Source organism: Cryptomeria japonica, chromosome 2 (genome assembly GCF_030272615.1).
Source record: "Cryptomeria japonica chromosome 2, Sugi_1.0, whole genome shotgun sequence".
NCBI classification, from domain to species: Eukaryota; Viridiplantae; Streptophyta; class Pinopsida; order Cupressales; family Cupressaceae; genus Cryptomeria; species Cryptomeria japonica.
The window spans coordinates 267,440,230-267,451,410 of NC_081406.1; positions in this window are offsets into that span (position 1 = coordinate 267,440,230).

Consider the following 11,181-nt stretch of genomic DNA (forward strand, 5'->3'; position numbering starts at 1 on the left):
CCTTTCCCTTTGTCCTTTTGATATACCAGAATGGGCTTGGGATTCATATATTCTTCTTGTTTTTCTTTTTCAACCAAGAATCTATCCCAACCATCTTCTATTTCAGTTGAAACTTTAGTAACTCTACCTACCATTAATGATATTTGCCGGTGTGCAGTGGAAAAGACTGTCCGGTTGGCCTGAGCTATCAAATCATCAATTTCCTTAGGCGAGTTGGCCAGGTATACTGCAAGTAATTTTCTTATTTTACTCAATTATTCCTTACCTTCTGGCCTCAGGTCTTTTATATAATTCATCAGGAATTTCATTTAGGACTTGCATCAAAAACTTTTTATACATGTCCATGTGTAGTATAACACTTTCCTCAACTTGTCCTTTCTCATCTTCTGATAGGGTGTCATAGATTTTCCCTATGTTTTTCAGTTTACCTTCCTATGTGATTTCATTCAGTAATATGTCAAAAGGGGCCAAGTCAGTGTCTGTCTTCTTCTTCCTTTTGGGGGTAAGCTTTTTCTTAGGTGTGGCTTTCTTGACTGGAGACCTTACAGCTTGTTGCTTCTGTCTTGTCCTTCTAGGTGAAGGAGTGGATACTGGTGAGGGGTCTCTTTTCCTAACAACTCTTTTGAAAGTTGCTGGCATATCTCCTTCTGAGGAGGTAGCTACCGGTGATAGATGAGTTTCAGGCTGTTGGGCTGCCAACTCTTCTTCTGTTATGCCGGTTTTCTTCAATACATCATCTTTTAAGGCTTTTGCTTGCCTGCTTCCTTTCCTCACAGATGCCTCAACTTTCTTTACTCTCTTTTTAGATTGAATGTGACTTTCAATGTGCTCAGCACTACCAAATACTTCTTCCTTTGGTTCATGGGAGGCTTCCAGAAGTGCTTTGGCATAAGTTTCCACTATGTGGTCATCTGTTTCATACCCCATTTCTGTAACCCAGATTGTTCTTGGGATGACTGCTTCCATCCAGATCTCATCCTTTTTGATTACAAAACATATGTCATCCTTATATTTGTTGACGATTCCTGTGATAGTCTGATCCTCTTATTCATTTTGACCTTTAGTGCTTGAAAATACTCATGGATATTCTTTTCTTTGTTTTCACCCATGTTGTTGAATAAGTCAGACAATTGTTTTCCTACCGGTATGTCAAATCCAAAATCCTTGTTGCCTATACTGGGAGCCTGTTTGGTTATATGTAGCATTAAGCATACAAGCAAATTTCCAAATCTAAAGGTTCCTTTCTTATCCTTCTTGATTTTTGCTAAGTTGTCAATTAGCTCATCTTTTAACCATTCACAGATATCAATTTTTACATTGTTCTTAACCATGTCATGAGCACTTTTTATGCATAAACTGGAAATAGAGTTAAGCCTATTTGCATGAGTTGCTTTGTAACCTAGAATCATGCTAATGAATCTCACATTTGTATCGGTCACATCATTAACCCTCAATGATCTTTTGTCGGATGTTGCACCAGTTAATTTCATTACTAGGTCATTTGAGACCTTCTTGGTTTTGTTGGGTCTGGTACCGGTGGAAGGTAACCCTGTTACTGCTTTCACAGCTACCTTTGTAATTTTAAGCATTGAGTCAAGCCAAAAGAATGAGCCATGTACCCTGCTAAGAACTATCCTAACTACTTCCTTGGGAAATTCAGGAATGCAGAGGATTTTAGTGAATCCTAGGGTTTCAACAATTTTATGTTCAGGTTTCACATTTCCGGCATTGTCACATATAATAGATTTGTACATGTTTTTGATTTCTTCATCACCTAATTCCTCTATGTTGTAATGAATATACATTCTAGGGTCTTCTGCATAAACAACACCCTTTGGAATTTGGGAAAAAGCACCTGTGTTGTCATCTTTCTTAGCTACCTCGGGAACTAGCTCAAACACGGGCCTAGGTCATTTTATAACCTCAACTACTGTAGGGTTTGCTATGAATTCAGGTGCAGAGGAGGATGCCATGATGATAAATACCTTTTTCTGCCTTTGGATGGATTGATTGCTGAAGTGCTTTGCCTCTTTGTTCGGAATGCCTTAGCTGGGAAATCTTTGCGCTCTCTGAAAGTTTGAATTCACGGTGAAATGAAATGGAGACAAAAACCTTATTTTATAAAGTCTTTTCTACCACCTACCACATTAATTGTTTGCCGACAATGTATTAACTCAACTTTATTTGCTGGTAATGAAGGATTTTCAACTTCTTTTCTCTAACCAAGGGAATAATAGCACATGTGTCATTAAATTGCCAAACCCTCAAGATAATTTTCTTCAATTTGATGAAGAACATCCTGCTAGTGGAGCATTTCTCTGTCTTGCCGGTGGAGCATCATATTGTCCTATCGGTGAAGCATTTGTTGGTTCTACCAGTGGAGGAGTAACCCCAATATTTAGATCACCTTTTCTAATCCATTGCTTTGAAAATTCTTGCTTAACCTCTTCAACCTTTTCTTTACCTTTCAAGCTAGTACTTTTGTTATCTATAGGTGTACCTTTACTTCTATAGAATTTAGCAATATGACCAATCTTGTTACATGCATAACAAGTTACATTATTTTTCTGAATAGCTTTCCCATAACCTATGCCAGTTTGTGTTCTGCATTTATTTGATAAATGACCAAATCTTCCACAAACATAACATCTTACATTCATTTTGCAATTTTCAGAGTTATGACCAATTTTGTTGCATTTGGTGCATTGACCAGTGGGAGGATTGATGTTCTGATAATTCTTAGATCTACATTCATTTGCCCTATGACCATATTTATTATAGTTAAAGCATTTTCCATTGAATTTGTAAGTATTAGAGGGTTTTACCGGTTTGCTTTGATCCTGGGTATTTGCAGTATCGGAGCTTTCTCCAACTTCAAATCCAACTCTAGAAGTGTCACCTTTGGGTTTTTGATTCTTCAATAAGGTACCAAGTTCTTCTGAGCTTTTCTTGAATTTTTCTTTGTGTTGATTTGCAGTTTCCAATTCCCTTTCCAAGATCTCTTTTTGTCTCATTAGTTCATTCGAGTCATTTTGAGTATGCATCAGATCTGTCTTCAACATATCATTTTCATAGCTAAGTCTTGTGTTCTCATTTGCTGCATCACTTAGTCTTTTGGTCAATTCTTCTTCATTCTTCTTTCTGTCCTCAATCTCTTTACAGAATCTCATGGTCATATCCTGCATTTCATTTTTTGTTGTCATGATCTCTTGTTTCAATTTGCTTATCATATCATTTAATGATTCCTTTTCATCATTTTCATTTTGCAATTTTTCACAAAGTTCTCTTCTCTTGTTTCTTGTAATAGTAAGATTTTCTTGAAGTGCCTGAATAATGTCCCGAGCTGCTTTTAAATCATCTTCTAATTTGATATTTTTCAACTTCTCTGCATCATAGTCAGTAAGAGCTCCTTCAAGTTGCTTCATCAGATTTTCCATCTTTACCGGTGTCAAGATCTTCCTCAAGCTGTTAGGCTTCTGAAAATAGAGGACCAGGCTTTGATACCAATTGTTAGGGTTCCCACAGATACTGAGAGGGGGGGGGGGTGAATCAGTATCTGACCAGTTATGAAATTTTCTTAAAACTGAATATGTAGAATATAAAGTAACAGTATATCGGTATATAAGAATTAATGCAAATAACAGAATCAAAAGCATCCACATGAAAAGAACACCATAACACAAGATGTTTAATGAGGAAACCCGGTGTGGGAAAAACCACGATGGGATTTGTGACCCACAATATTCACTTACTGGCCAATAAGAGAATATTACTTACAATAGGGGCCTGCACATGCAGGAAGGCCAACTGCCTAGAGCTCATTGCTCAACAAGAAGTCACACTGACCTACAATGAGGATTTGCACAAATCCAATATTCTGTACTGCTTTACAATAGCATCTTCAATGCCAAATTCAGTACCGGTTCTTGCTCTGTTCTTTACATATACCCTTGACCTACAATTCGCACATTAGGTCTGCCTTATAATTTTTTATTACATTCTATCCATATCCTACAAATGCCTACAATGATCTCTTTTATATACAAGAGTCATTTTACAATTTGCCAAGTCGGCTTACAATGATAAACAAAATATTACATATCAAAAGTCCTGTCGGCCTCTGTGCCGGTATACATATTTCCTTCTGTGACGGTGTACATCTTCTATGCCGGTGCCGATGTAGATTGATTTTGTTGATGCCGGAGCAATGTTCTATTTGAGTAATGCTTTGCCGGTGCCATAGGATTGCAAGGTTGCCTGTGTAATGCTTTGCCGGTATAATGTCTTGCCGGTGCCATAGGATTGCAAGGTTGCCATCAATGACAAAACCTTCAATCACACACAATGTCTCATTGAAGTGTCCATATGCCAACATTAATGAGTAGAATTCCTTTGAAAGGTAGATCAGGAGGTTTCCACTTGATCTCTTTTCTAATAGCAACCTTGGGTGTATTAATGAGTAGACTTCCTTTGAAAGGTAGAGATAGAGGTATTGATCGCCATTTACATTCTTAATACGAAGACCTTGTTTGATTCCTTTAATAGCCCAATCAATTAAAAATGATGTTCACACTAAATTATCATAAGAACAACAATTTTCACATGGGATAATTAATTTATCTAGATCAATTAGTCCAAAAATGGTGATTCAATTTTTTTATATTTTATTACTTTCTAAGCAATTTGGATTGGAAGTGCTTTAAGACAACGGTGCTAAGGTTACTCATGCTTGTTTGAATTATTATTTCTCTTTTCCTAACACTTTCAATATTTCAGAGCATTTGCAATGATTAATTTGATCAAACTTGTGTAAAAGGTAAAACTAGAAATTTCAATGTTAATCCAACTATCTACACTTGCTCAAACTGTAAGTAAGAAAACTGAAATGACACTAGGAACTAAGTTGCAATATAATAGAATTGAAAAAAATGATTTTTGTCATATTTTTGAATGATAGACACAATCATAGCACAACCTTGTATACTATAATTCTCACTAATGATTTATCTTTGTCGAAACCTAATCATTGTTGTTTATTGAATCCCTCAAAGTACCTATAAATATCAATATTTGTAAAGTAAAATTTTATTTGAAGTCATTTTGAATATTCTTGTACTAAATAACATAGACACGTGTTCAAAAATCACCAATTTATCATTGAAGTGTAGATTTTTTTTTTTAATCAAAGGACAAACCCAAGTAAATGGTTTTCTTTTCCACTCCCTCATAATAGGTACATAAACTAAGAAGGGTATAGATGAGTTGTGTGACTATTATCAACTTCCTGACTAGTTTGATGGTACAATTTACTCTAACTATTTGAACAATGTAGGAGCTTAATAGAATAAGAAAGCCCTCATACTATATAAATTTTATTTCATCATAAATATGATAATTTACTAATACATGTCCATGGATACATTTTGTATGGATCTTACCTTTCACATTTGTGGATTAACTTCATGTTATTCATGTTTTTGATTAAGGAAAACCAGGTTTTAAGGGACCTGAAACCCACTTACATATCGAAAAGAAAAGCATTAGAGAAATAAGAGAGGACAAAACAAAGAGAGAAAGGCTACAAAAGAACTACACAAAAGACAACAGCCAAAGAAAAGAACAACAAAAGACCAGTGAGAAACTGGCACACCTAAAACATAACTAGAGCATTTAGGTGAAAATATTTATGGTCTCCTCAACATCCCTGACAAGCATCATCATCACATTTTCTGCCTCTTTAAGGTCTTTACTTTCCTGCACCTGTTGATTACCTTTGGTCTTCAGCTCCAACTCTTTAGCATTTTGCCTAGTTCTGCGTCCAGAAGAATGTTGGATAGAGCTAGAACTTGGCTCATCATCAACAATCACAATGTCTTTATTCTACTTATCCTTCTCCAGGCATGCAACCAACACATTCATATTTTGGGAAGACACCTTCAACACAGCCAAGCTATGCTCCATTAATTTTCTCAAAGCACTCTCGATTTTTTGAATCCTGTTGTTTATCAATTCATTATCAGACTCACCCTTTTTTGAGTGTCCTCACCACATCCTCCAGGTGCTTCAAATCTCCCTTTATGATCTCACCTTCCGACTAGTCCAGAATTTATTTTTCATCCGCTGCTTCACTATTATCCTTAGAATTTTCCTCTTTTCCTTTATTATTAATATCCTTAACCACATTATCAATTTTGAGCTCCAACTCTCTCTGTTTTTCCTGAATGTTGGTAATATTATCAATCACCCACTTCTAGAAATTAAACATTTTCAGGGAGCTATTTCTAGCAGCATTCAAAATAGTATCTGCATCCTCCATGTCCTGGGTAGAATCCTTAGACCTAGGGTTGCCCTCCTCCATATTATTCTGAACCTCATCCCTATTGTTTGTATCATAGGGACTCTCCTTCTCCTCTGACTCATCAAAATCCTCTTTACCTTGCTCATTATCCTTGTCTCCTTCCTCACCCTCCACCTCCTTCTCCTGCTCATGCTTCGCCTCCTTTTCCACCTCCTTCTCCTGCTCCTGTTCAGGATCAATCGTCTCTTCAACGTCTTCTTCAACTTTCTTACTAACCCTCAATTTCTTTTTAGGGGGAGGATTGGTAGAATCCTCATCAGACTCAGAACTGTCATAATCCTCAGAGATATGGGCATTCTCCACAAAGGGATCATCCTTATTAGCCTTAACTCTATCCTTAAGATACTCATAAATTAACAGAATAAGACCTTGGTGGGAAATGGCATAGGAATTGGGTTTCTTAGCATGGTCGGCCAGACTGTCATTAAGGGAGGAGGCCAAATAGAAGGGTAGAGATATCTTAGAGCCATGGCGAAAGTGATTAAGGATAACAAAGTGATAATTATAGACTTTCGAAAACCAACCATCAACAATAAGATACTCCATTAACACTTTCAATATTTTTTGCCAAAAGGATTTTACTTGGTTGGGGAGATAATAGGAAATATTATCCTTTTTGGCAAGGTGAGCCCTTTCTTCTTCGTTCTTGGGGAAAATTTTGATGGCTTCCACTGAGAACTGATGATCTCTATAAAACTTGATGTCGTCCTTCTACAAACCAGTCACTTCAGCCACCAAATCTTCATCCACTCTCTAGGTCTGACCAAATAGAGTAACTATGTTATTTTTCCAGCCCTTGGCAAAACCACGGGATACAGAGTTCTTGCTCCCATGCAATTTCTCCATATAATCAGTGAAGCCATTTTTATGCAGCCTTCTCCAAATTTTCCTTTCACCCTTCCAACTATCATAGTTGGTGGGCTCATTACAGTTGATATTTCCTCCCATAATGTAGTAGTTGTTCAAATTGAAATCCTCAAGGGAGCACAAACTGACCAGATGCTGAAGAACAGAGAAGCTGGAATCGAAAACCAAGGTAATTTTCTTGTTTTTCAAGTAGCCCTTTAAAACATGCAAATTAACCCAGTAATTAATATGATAAGGCCCTTCACACCTATACTCATTAGCACGATGCCTGAGACAGGTCATCATCTGACAATCCGCCTGACTCCAAACTCTATCATTGAAGTTCGAACCAAAAAGGGTAATAATGAGATTAATATGTACCATTGATCCTGTCATAAAATAATTACTCTTGGACTTTGTTCTTACATGATGACTCTCTGATATAATTAGCATCTTCCACTAAAATGACCCCTTCATTGGCTAACAAATCGGCTACCCTATTACCTTCCCTAAAGGTATGGGTAATAACCACACTATCATAGACATCTAACATTTTTTTTGTTGTATCAATGATATTTTGGATATTCCAAGAAGGGGAACTAATACCTTTAATAACCTGAATTATATTGAGGGAATCCCCCTCTAGCCAAATTCTTTTAAAATTGAAGGCCTGAGAAAGCTGAAGACATTTTAACATTGCCAGAGCTTCTGCAACATGGTTGTTTTGAATTCCAAAGGGAGAAGCAATCGCAGCAACACAAAAGCCATAAGAGTTTCTAATAACACCTCCCCCTCCAACATTACTTGGATTTCCTTTAGCTACACCATCAAAGTTCACCTTCACCCAATCATGAGGAGGGAACCTCCAAACCACATTATCTCTTCTACTCTTCAGATCAGACTTCCAAACCTTATTCATTAATTTCCATTCTGTTAGAATCCTTTTCTCATTATCATTCATATCAATATAACTACACTGCTTGTTGCTTTTGTGAATGGTGTTGATGTTTTCTTTAATAGCCCTACAAATATTTTCATACACCACCTGAGAAGAACACTTAGTCTCCCTAAAAATTCTATTGTTTCTCTCCTTCCAAATATGCCAATGGGTCATAGGAAGAAAAAAGGACCAAAGGGTCTTAATGATGGGAAGCTTGGTAGGGAAAATCCAATGCTAAAGGACTTCCTTAAAACTATTCTGCATAACCCAATCAACTTTCCATTGCATCCACACTTTACCCTAGATTTCCCAGGTAAAAGAATGGTGAATGAACAAATGATCCATAGACTCAGCCTCTTTCTAACATAACTCACACCTGTTGGCATTACATTAAGTTTGTTGGTATGATGATATTGAGAAGGTTGTTGGAGATTGATGATATAATTGATAAAGGATGATTACTGTCTTAATAATATTATTTTGTCATTGATGTCAAGCGATTGATTTTCTAATTCAGTATGATGTTGCCATATCTTAAAGAGTATGTTTTGATGAGTATAAAGATGTCGGTAAGTGACACATAAGGAATGTGAAAATGAAGGGGAGTAATAAGTTATTCAATGGGAAACTATTACTGAGTTAGACAGTGATGAGATTATGTTATTTTGATTGTTTTGATATCCTATATATGTGTATTCGAAGACTGAATAAGGAGGAGAAAAGATTTCATGCAATAGAATGAGTAAAGGTTTGATACTATTCTATTTTACCGAGCAAGGAGCCAGTCGGTAAATTCCAAGGTTATCGGTGTCGGTTAAAGAAGGAAGTAGTCACTGAGCATCGTCAAGCAAGAAAAGTTATCGAGACAGTAACCGAGACAAATATAGAATGTCTACCGAGTAAAGTTCAGAATTAACCGAGCGTCAACCGAGCAGTAACATAATGCATTGGATGAGTAAATACATTATTAAATGAAGGATGCCAATGAGCTAGAGATTTATATAAGATTGGAATGTTGTGCAAGAAGTTTGTTAAGGATCAACGACAATGAAAATTCAAGAGTTAGATCTACAACACAGATTGAATGGTTATGACTGAGCACAAGTACCAAGGAAGGAATACAAGTTTCAAGGCAAGATAAAACATTTTTTTGTTCGAAGGATTCAATGAACCTAGTCAAGTTTGAAGATCTGATGGCTAAGATTAATCATGGGAAATGTGATTAAGGAGATTAAGCGGTTAGGAATTGCTTATAAATAAGGAAAAGTTGATGAACAAAGAATGCAGGCAAATAGAAGAACAGTGATGTTGTAGAAGAGATTACAGAGTACAGAAGATTGAAGATCTGATTGAAGAACAGAGTGAGAAGCCCAACAAGGAGGAAGATAAGTCTTATGTCAAGATGATTTTGAGCACATAGAGTCTGCTATAACATTTCAGATGTGAAGTTGCAGATATATTTTATTACTGTTATTTATTTTTGTAAGTGACAGGAAATCTCTTAACCGAGTGGACCTAATAGTCTTATTTGTAAATCCTCTAGTAAGGTAACATTCTAATTAAGTGTTTGAAATCATTTGACAAGGTCACTTCTAACAAAGTGCAAGATTCTGATAGATTTGAGGGAAATCCCTTGACCGGGTCACATCTAGCAATGTGTTTATGTAATCTTTAACAGGATTGGCTTTTAACCGAGCATACTCTAGAAGAGTATATTTTCTTCGCGGGTCCGAAATCCCATAGTGGTTTTTCCCTATTTGGGTTTCCATGTTAAATCTGGTGTTAAATGTGTTTTGATGTTTCAAGTTTATCAGTTTATGAGTTTGAATGATTTACAATCATAGTTGCATATCAAGTAAGTTCTGCCGAGGTTGAATCTGATTAAGAGTTTGAATTGTGAGTTTATTTGATTCATCCCCCCCCCCCCTCTCATTAAACTAACAATTGGTATTAGAGCTAGAACTCCGAAATAAAAGTTTAAAGGAGCTTGAGGCAAGATCCGAAGATGTATAAAAGGGATGCACCAAAGTTGAACAACTCAAGTTTCTCCACATGGCATAAAAGAATGAAGCTGCACTTATCAGGAATTGGAGAATATGCAACATATTATCTAGAGAATGATTACACTGCACCTAGCACCTACCCTATGACGATGGAAGAAATAAAGGCAAAGCAAGAACATATTCAAGCAATGATTGAAATAACATCAACATTGACCAAATCAGAGTTTAATGATCTAGAAGGTTGTAATGATGCCAAAGCTATGTGGGATAAGCTTACATCTGTGTATGGTGGTGATGAACATGTTCAAAGAGCAAAAGTAGACAGTCTAAGAGGACAACTTGAATCCATGAGAATGAATGAAGGTGAGAACGTAATCCGATACAGTACAAGGTTAAAGGAAACTATCAATCAAATCAAAGGAGTAGGAGGAACTATTAAAGAAAAGGATGTAACAAGTAAGTTACTGAGAACACTTCTACCTGCTTATGTCATTCGAGTCTCTACAATTAATGAATTAAGGTCTGTACCAAAAATTCTAGTCTCTTTGGATGCTACTATCGGTAAGCTACATGCTTTTGAGTTAAGTAATTTTGATAATAGTGGGTCTTCGATAAACAAAGTTGAATCTGCATTTAGTTCTTTTCATCTTGGTGAATCTAATGATTACAATGATAGAATGTATAAGTATGTTGAAGGAAATCATAGTGGAGCAAGTGAGAGATTTCACAAAAACAAGGAAGAAGTACATAAACTATATGAGAAAATCAGAAAGCAAGAAGAGTTTGAAGCATTATTGGCCAGAAGGTTACCGAGAGGCAAAGGTAAGTATAAAGGAAAGCTACCTTTAAAATGTTTTAACTGTGATAAAATTGGACATATGGCTTCTAACTGTCCTGACAAAGAATCTAGTGAAAAGAGAGAATACAGAGATGAAAGACAGAAAGACAACCAATACAGAGGGCACCGAGACTTCAGAAGGAGAGATATAAAGACATGCCTAGTAGCTGATGAGGAATCCAATGATGATAAATTT